This window comes from Neophocaena asiaeorientalis, unplaced genomic scaffold (assembly GCF_003031525.2).
Source record: "Neophocaena asiaeorientalis asiaeorientalis breed wild unplaced genomic scaffold, Neophocaena_asiaeorientalis_V1.1 scaffold43, whole genome shotgun sequence".
NCBI lineage: Eukaryota > Metazoa > Chordata > Mammalia > Artiodactyla > Phocoenidae > Neophocaena > Neophocaena asiaeorientalis.
The window spans coordinates 1395725-1405024 of NW_020173674.1; positions in this window are offsets into that span (position 1 = coordinate 1395725).

A 9300-nucleotide genomic window follows, 5' to 3' on the forward strand; every position below is an offset into this window, starting at 1 on the left:
CTGTGCTGGGCTGGACTCCAAGGCTCTTCAAGGACTAGCTCCAGCCTGGATGTCTGGGAACTGACCTGTCCCAAGCTGGATGGCCGAGATGCGGCAGTGGCCATGCTGGGCTCCGGCCCGGGGTGGTCTCCAGGTTGGTGCTGGGGGCTGGGGGGAGAGGGTTGCTTTTCATGGTTTGGCCCAGGGGACGGCAAAGATGTCCTCTGTGCTGGCCTGTGCGCCTCCTTCACTCCCGGACATGGCTGCATGCTGGTCTCCATCACGGGTCCATCCTTGACCATCTCACCAAGACTCGGGGACCCACAGCGGCTGCTCCCCCACTGGCAGGCTGGGAAATGGCCCATGATGCAGGGCGCACGCCAGGGTGGCCAGGGATTGGTCACTGCCTGAATGTCCCCGGACGGATGCCCATGTGCCCTCGGGCGGCTTTCCCCTCGGACAGGCTGTCCAGGCCGGGAAACCCTAAGCCAAAGGGATTAAGAAGAAAGGACAGAATCGGCCGTTCCTTTGGCTGTGCTCGTTTGAGCTTCATTTAGTGTATATTGCTCAGTGGGTAAAAACACATACGTGATGATGCCAAGAACCCGGACGCGCTCCCATCTCTCGGTCAGCCTGTGCGGAGGCCGCCCCGCCCCCGCCCCGCCTGCTGGCCTCCCCGGCGCCATCTTGCACATTCCTGCGGTCAGCCAGGAGGGCTCCGGGATGAAGGGATGGGGATGCGTGGGGGACCCTCAGCGGGGGCGCCTGAGCCAGCCCCTAGGGCCCCGATCAGCCGCCGTTCCCCGCCCCCAGCCCTGAGTGTCCTCCCTGGAGTCTCTGCTCCACGTGGGGCAGGAGCTGCAAGCCTCGCTCTGGGCCTGTGCTGGGGGCCCCTCCCCAGACCCCGACCCCTTCCCACCCAGGACCCAGGTGCCTCCTGTCAGCTGAAATGCACCTTGAGGTGGGGTCTGGGCAGCCGGAGCTCCTGTGGCTGCAGAGCTGGGATCTCAGGCTGCCCGGTTGGCTGCCCCCAGGGTCCCCTCGGCATACTCCTGGCTCCGTCACCTGCTAGAGGCCTCCTGGGGTGTGGGGAGGTGGGTGGGAGTCAGGAGGGTCCCTCTCAGGGTGAGCCTGGTGGGAAAGGCACCGTGACCCCTACCACCTGTCAGAAATGGGGCACTGGTGGTGGTCTTAACTGCAAATACTCCAGGTCCCTTTCGGGGAGGGCAGAGGGACCCCAGGGGATGGACCACAGTCTGACCCCCATCCCTCCCAAATCCCCTCCCTCCACCCCCATCCTGGTCTCTTCCCTGCTGGGCCTGGCCTCCCACAGACGTCCCTTCCAGGCTCTGGGGTGGGCCTAATTCAGTTCCACTCTGTGGTGAAGCCCCCAAAGTGCTGGCTTGGAGGGGTGGGGGGCGGGCGCAGGCCGTTCTCCCCCCGCCCCGCCAACCCCGACCCGACCACTTAAGAGTAATGAGGTCCAGGTGGCCGCACGCGAGCCTGGATCCTCGTTGGCTGCAGGGCCCACACCTCCCGCCCGGGAGCAGCTAATGACAGCCAGAGGCTGGAAGGTGAGACACCCCCTTGGCTGTCAGGGCCGTGCGGTTGACCCTCCAGCAGGCAGGTGGGCGGCAGGGCCCCAGCCTCGTCCAGCGATGGGTCGCGCGGCTGCTGCCTTGGGACGACGCAGGGCCCTCCGCCACGTCCCCGTCTGTCCACCCGGGGCCCTGCTGCCACGACCCAGCCCTGGGACTTGGGGATACCAGTCGACATTTCTGTGTCTCAGGCAGCCCCTGAGGAGGTGACGCACAGCGGCCTCCCTGTCCGTCTGCCTCCAGGGGTTAGGCCCAAGGAGGCTGGGCGGGCCAAGGGGCTTCCGCTTGGGAAGATGAAGAGCCCAGAGAGGCGGTGATGCTTCGCAGCAACCGGAAGGTACTTGACGCTGCGGCTGTGTTCCCCGATCCATGCGCCCAACGGCGGTTTCTATGTCACATCTATTTACCCAATAAAGCAAAGACCGCTCAAGGGGCTGTAAAACGGATGAGCTGAGGACTGTCTGAAGTCGGAGACCCTCTCCCCGTGGGCAGCGTCCCAGGGCAGCAAGATGGCATCCTGCTGGCCTGGCCTGGGGCCCACACACCTGCTGCCCACCCCCATCTCCCGTCCCCACCGGGAGAATGTTTCCTCCCCCCGCCCTCCACCTGTGCAGGGTAGCCCCGCCTCGGGCCAGGCCACCTGTGGCCGCTAGTGAGTGAGACGTGGGGACGCGGGTGTGGGAAGGCACATGGGCTCCGGGCGCCCTCAGCACTTCCCCTGGGAATTCATCCTCCAGGAAAGTGGCCGGGCCTGCAGGCTGTATGCAGAAGGAGGCGGGGCGGGGGGAGCAAAAAAGGTCAGCAAGGCAGCAGGAGAGGGCCCCCCACGCACAGGGCCCCAGGGAGAGGGGTCAAACGGGATGTGTGTTTTCAGGTGGCCGGGCCCAGGCAGCAGTCAGGCACGGTGGGCACCAGGCCACGCTGTCTTGGGGTCCCGTCCAGTGGGCAGGAGACAGAATTCTAATTTTTACTACGGGAAGGAGGGGAAAACGGATGCTGAAGGGGGTCGAGTGGGAGCTGCGAGGAGGAGGGGGCTGGAGCTGAGCGAGGGCAGGCCGGCCAGCCTGGGGGAGGCCCAGGGTCAAGGCCCACAGAGGGCCCGCTGGCTGCGGACCGAGACCTGAGCGCTGGTGCAGCCCACCCCGGGCCGCCATCCAGAGAAAAAGTGCTGGTCTTGCAACTTTGGACCGATCGAGAAAGTTGTGCAACTTTGGACTGACTGAGACCAGAGTGGCCTGGGAAACGTGCGAGACGAGGCCCGGGGTCTACGGTCAGGTCCACCTCGCTCCCCAGGGGCAGAGAAAAAGCCCCCCAGTCGTCAGCAGGGAACCCGCCTCTGGCTGCAGGGCCGGGCACCCCGCGGCCGCGCCGGCTACCACTGCCAGGCTTCCAGCTGTGCCTACGAGGTTCTGTCCTCGGGGCTCCTGGACGCCTTGAGGTGGGCTTGGGGGTCAGAGCCCCCAGCAGCGCCTGCCCTGTGCACACCTGGCCGGGGCTGCCCCCACCTCTCTCCTGGCCCAGCCCACACTCTAGCCCCTTCCGGGAGGGAGCCTTGCCCCGTGGGAGGCCCCCCTCCATGGTCATCCGGGGTGCCGTCTGTGGAGCCCACCTGCAGGCTGTGTTGGGGGGTTGGCTGGCCCATCCTATGTCCCATGAGCGGGCGTCAGGGCTGGTCCTCGCGCTCTGAGCCAGGTGACTCGGCCCGGGCAGATGGACATTCCTGGCAGAGCCTGTGGCCAGCAGGACACAGTGGCCCCTGTTGGAGCCCCATCTGCCTCCCTCCAGGGCCACTCGGAGGCCAGAAATCCTGAGGGGGAGCGGAACGGGGCTGCCGGCAGGAGGGGTCTGGGTAGCATTTGCTCACAGCTTTCCCATGACGCCCCTGTAATCTGGGCTCTTCTCCTTGGCACCCCTGCACCTCACAGCTGCCGGGCCCAGCCAGCTGCTCCCCCCCCACCCCCCGCCCGACCCAAGGCAGAGCAAGTGTCCGGGCATCGCAGCCTTTTCCCATGGCGGGGATGGGGTGAGGGGGGCGAGGAATTTGAGGAGGAAACAGCAGTGGCCCGAGAATTTGGAAAATGCATCCAACTGCTCGGAGCACTGGGAAGATGCCGGCGGGAATTAGCAGGAGGGGAGGGTGGATGCACAGTCCTGGGTGGCCACGACGGACGGGGCAGCCGGGGGCTCCGTCAGGAGAAGGGAGCCCTGCCCGTGCGGGAGAGCCGGGGGCAGCAGCTGTTCCCATCCGTCAGCCTGCCCCCTCCTTCCAGCATCTCATCGAAGACCTGCGACCCCACGCTGGTGGGGTACGGGATCTCAGCCCTAGCCTGTACCCACAGCCTGCACCGTCTGGCCCGAGCCAGACGATGGGGGTTCAGGGCGTGGGGGCCTCAGAAGCCGGGGCTGGACCCCGCTGGCCGCCTCTGCCACCGGCTTCATCCTCCCTCTCGCCCTCACCTCAGGGCCCGAGTCCCTCCAGTTTGGGCCCTCAGTGGGGCGCCCCTCGGGGAAGGGGGGCCGAGGCCGCTGTCTGGTGGGTCTGGCCCCTGGGAACCCTCCGGAACAGCAGCTGTCCCTGCTGCTCGGAGCCGGCTGACAGGTTAGCCCAGCCCCCTGGGCTAAGCCCTCCGTGATTGATTATGGTGGATAGTCCCACCAGGGGGAGTGAGGCCGGCTAAGCCCAGCAGCTGCTCGGGGGCGCCTCCTCCATCCCCCACACCCGCCTCTCTCCCACCCTGCCTGCCTGCGCTGGCTTCACCCGGCTTGGCCGGACCAGCTCCTTTCTCTCTCTGGGGTCTCAAGGGAGGCGCCCCTCCTCCCCCCGAGGTGGACCAAGCATGGCAGCCAGGGCTTTGGTGACCTTACATAAACCAGGTCATCCCTGGCCCAGTGGAGGCATCACTGGGCATGATGAGATTACAGCTGCCCACGCAGGGGAGGGCTCAGCTCCAAGGGGACAGAGGTGCCCCCAGGACACGGAGACGCCGCAGGGGTGGCCGTCCCCCGGGCGGGGAGAAGGAGTGGGGCCTGGGCAGGGGTGCTGGGACCACTGGGCCTCCTGGAACATAGTCCCTAAGGGGGCGGATCATGAGTTGGATTTTGACCTGGAAAACAACAGAAAAGGGAAAGGGGGCCTCGGGGGCCCTGCCAGTCGCATCTCCCTGACCCCTGGCGCTGGCGTTTGCTCAGCCGACTTCGCAGCGACCCGGCGCGATAATCCCCTGGGTCACTGACTTCTGGGGCCCCTCCTGTGGCCTCACCTGCTCCATCACTCTGCCCACCCCCAGGCCCCCGGCCCCTCCCTCCACGCTGTGGCCTCACCACCTCCTGGGGCCTCCAGAGGAGCCTGGGAAGTGGCACTGGCCCGGCATCTCGGCGCCCGCCCGCCAGTGAGGGGAGCAGCGGGGGTTCCTGCGCCGGCCCCCGTGACCCCTGAGCGCTGGGCACGGGTGCTGGCCGCTGCGCTCAGACAGGGGTGGGAAACTCTGTGTGAGAGGATCCCGAAGGCCGGCCTGGGCCCCGAGGGCACTGGGCCTGGAGAAGCTTTCATGCTGCCCACCTGGCAGGCCGAGGGGGCCCAGGGGGTGGGTCAAAGCGGGTCCACCTCACGGGGCTTCTTTATGCCCCAACCTAGGCTTCCCACAGGGGCAAGGGGCCTGAGGGCGCCACCGTCTGTCTGGGCTCCTCCTGTCCTGCCTGCCCTGGCCCAGAAGCCCTCCCAGGGCAGGGGTAATTGTGGGAAATGCAAGCCACATGCCTCGGGCTCATTTACACTTAATTCAATACAATGAGCTTCCCGGGGCCTTTGATGTCCCAGGACCCGCCGGCCTTTAGTGCTTTGTGGGCGGCGAGACAGGAAGCCACGGGCTTGGGGGCAGAGCCGGGCGCCTCTTCCCCTCTGCAGTGGGCTGTCAGGGATCCAGGGGCCAGTCCCCACCCGGGGGAGGGAAGGCATCCCTCCCGCACCTCGCCGGACCATGGGCTAGCACGGGTCTCCTCCCGGAAGAGCTGGGCAACCCAGGGCGGGAGGGTCTGCGGTGCCCCGACGAGAGCAGGCTCCAGGGCTGGGTCCGCACCCAGGTCAGGAACGGCCCCAGGCCACCCCACTGGCTCCCTGCCACCCCATGACCAGCCTCTGTGCTGTGGGTGGGGTGTCACACAGGGGGACGAGGGCCAGCAGCGCGGCTGGGGACGGGGTCTGGGAGCTCCTCTAGGGCAGGGGCCGCCGAGCCAGCCGTCCCCCCCCCCGGTGCGTTCCGCCGATCCCCCCTCTGCCTGCGGGCCTGTGGGCACAAGGGTTCCATTCCAGACCCTCCATGCAGGCGCGGTGGGGATGGGGGCTTGCCGGTTGCCTGCCAGGAGCAGGCCCTCCTGAGCTCTTCCGGAGGGTTTCCTGGAGGTGGGGGCTCAGAGGGCAGAGAGGGCTGGGGCAAGCTGCAGGCCGAGGTGGACACAGGCCGGGAGCGCAGTGGGCCTGGAAGCACGGGACTACCCTGGGGTGTGGCGTGAGCACACGGGAGCAGTAGTGAATGTCCGAGAACTCCGGGCCTGGGGTGATGGAGCCGGCAGGCTGGCCAAGACAAGCCGGCCCTGCTGGGTCTGCAGGGGTGTCAGGGCCGTTAGGGCACAAGAGAACGAGGTCAGAGCCCAGAGCCGGGCTCCACGCCTAGGACGGCCCCCAGCTCCTGCCCCACCCCCCAGAGGGCCGTGCAGGCTCTGGGGAGGGGGCATAGCTGTTTGTCTCTCCACATTCCAGACTCGGGGCCAAGCATTTGGGTGAGGCTGTTTTTCTTAAAAAGTGTCATTTGAAAATAAACAGCGTTGCTGGCGCTTCTCTGATTGCCCTGGGTCCCTAGGGAGCTGCAGGCAGGCAGCGTCTGGGGGTCCAGGTGGCCGGGGGTCGTCCGGCCGGATCGGCCCCTCTCCTCCCGGAACAGGCCTTGCCACTGAGAAGACCCACTGGGGTGGGGTCTTCCCCGACCAGACGTCTCTGGAGGCTGGGCACCCCCATTGGCACCCAGAGCTGGGGAAATCGCTGGGGAAGAGGTGGCCTTCCTGTTCCCAGGGCAGGGCCAGGCCCAGCTGGTCTCACGGCCCAGGGGCTGCCTGGGGAGGCTGGGGGTGGCTGGGGGGATTCCCGGCCTGATCCCTCGGCCTTTCTCCTACACACCCAGGGCTCTGGGGGGCCGAGGCCCCTACCCACTTCCACGCCTGCTCTTAGCTTTGCAGTGGAGGGGGTAGGGGACCCTCCCTCGCTAAGCCCCGAGACCCGAAGCGTCTGGGCTTCCTGGGGGGCTTCCCGCCGTGCCACAGTCCCCGCTAAGCGCAGCCCCTCTAAGGCAAATGGCACTTTCTCCTCTCGGAACAAAAGCCAGCTCCAAACCTTCCGGAGGTCATTTGAGCCTAGGCCCGCCCGTGACCTCTGGGGGCGACACGGGGCAGGGGGGCGGCTGAGGGAAGCTCTTTCCCTCTCGCACGCTGCCCACTGCCCACAGGGCGGGTGCACCCGTGGGCCCCCAGGCAGCCGTGAGCAAGGCCTGGGCTGTGAGCCTGTGGGTGCGTCTAGGCCCCAGCCGGCCCGAGGGTTTGGAGCTCTGCCGTGGTCCCAGCAGTGTCTCGAAGCAGGGCTGCGTTCGCCTTGCCCACCCCACAGAGCTGCTTCTCCCCCCATGGCCAGGCTGGCGGGAGGAAGCGGGAGCTGGCTTTGGGGCACGTGCCCGCCCCAGGACTGCTCCGGTGCTCGGCATGCCCTGGGGAAGGTGCCTGGGGTAGCCGGGGTGCCAGGGTCTCTGTGGCCCCTGGTGCTACGTGGAGACACCCCGTCTGCGCCTGCCCTCCAGGCTCAGCAGGGGCCCCCGGGGTGCAGGGAGCTGGAAATATGAGTGCAAGGCTGCCCCTGCCCAAAAGGAACCGGAGGCCCCTGGGAGGCGTGTGTGAGCAGAACAGCAGGTCCCAGAGACGCCCCCAGGGCTGGGGCGGCCTCAGAGAGAAAGGGTCTCCCCGGCTGGGCAGCCGGTGGGGTGGCTAACCCCGTCCCCCCCAGACACCTGCACCACCGTGAAACTGTGAAGCTGGCCTGCACTGGGGGTGTGGGCAGCAGGAGACCCCAACCCCATCCAAGGTGACCCTTGGGCTGCCTGCCCGCCCCCAGTGCAACACACTGCCCTTTCCCCGACTTCGTGCGTCCGACCCTGACCTGCTGCCCACCCGGGGTGGGCCCGGCCCCTCCGGCCCTGTTTGAGCTGCAAGGTCAGTGCCCGGGACTTTGCCTGGGGGGTGCGCCCCGGGGCCCATGTGGTCCACACCCCTCCGGCCTGCCCACTCTGCCTGGGCTGGGGAGTGGGCGGTGGGAGGTGAGATTACACAGAGACCCGCCTTCCTCTTCCTGTTTAGCTGCGGAAGCCTTCACCTTCCAGAAGGTTCCTCCTGTTTCTTTGCATCTGTCCCGTAGGCCCATCTTACGTGCTAGGGCCGTCTTCTTGCTGGTGGACGTCCCCGCCATGGAGGGTGGGCTATTCTGCCCTCGGGGACCTCCAGTTACCCCCGACCCACACGTGCACACAAAGCCCCAGGGTGGTAGAGACCGAGGGGTCTGAGCCAGTTGCACCCATATCCTGCTGGTCCCCTTAGTGTCTGTGGGAGCTCAGCGACCCCTCCCAGATCTCTGTGGAACTCAGGGGAGCGGCCTGTGTTTCCACTAGAAGCTCCCTCTCAGTACAGACACGTCTCCCTGAGGCCCGCTTGTGGCTCTGGTGGAGGGGACCCCGGGCCAGAGCACAACTCTTCCTGGCAGCTGGAGGCCAGTGCATACTGAGTTTGGGACCTCAAGCCCCTCTTCCAGGAAGCTTCCCCAGACCACCGGCAGCACCTCTGCCCGCGGCACCTGGGGGCGGACAGGGGCTGGAATGAGCCGATCCAGGAGGGACAGAGGACTCAGGCGGGCTGAGTGGATGCTCCCACAGGCCTGGCTGTGGGGCGGCAGGTGCTGGGGGTCAGGCGGCCCACGCTGGTTGTCTGCCGAGCTCACGAGTTAAAACAAAAACCGGGGAGAGTTTGCGTGTGTGGTGCACGAGGGGTGAAGGTGGAGGAGAACAGCAAAGCCCTCCGGCACCGCACTCAGCAGGCCTGCAGGTGGGCAGGCTCCGTCGGCCAGGAGCCGAATCACGGGGGCCGAGGGTCAGCTGGGGGCTTCCCCTCTCCAGGGAAATCCCTCCTTCTGGGACTTTGCCCAGCGCCCCCCGCAGCCTCTCTTTCATCCTCTCCCCTGCCTTACTTTGTTTCTGGGCAGGCTTCCTGGGGAGAGGTAGCCGCTCTCTGGGAGCAGCCCTGGGCCTCCCCTCCCTGGGGAGAGGCAGAGCTGAAGGGCTTCTCCCCAGGGTGCAGGCTGGCTGGCCCCCAGAGCAGTGGGCACGTCCTCAGAGCCCCTGCTGCCACTTTGGACGGGATGGGCCATTTGCTGTTGGCTAAGGCAGGACGGGCGGCCTTCTCTTGAGGCCCGAGAAGCACCCCTTTCTGAGGCAGCCAGTGAGCACAAACGGGGCTGCAGAGGAGGAGGCTGGGGCTCTTGGAGCCGCTTGTGTCTTTGGGGAAATGTCAGAACGGATGTGCAGAGGCCCATGTCCCCAATAAGTGCAGGGTCACAGACCCAGGCTGGGAAGGGGGCACCCCGGGGCGGCTCGGGCAGCGTGTTCACAGACCGAGAGTGTGCATGGGAGGGGGGGCG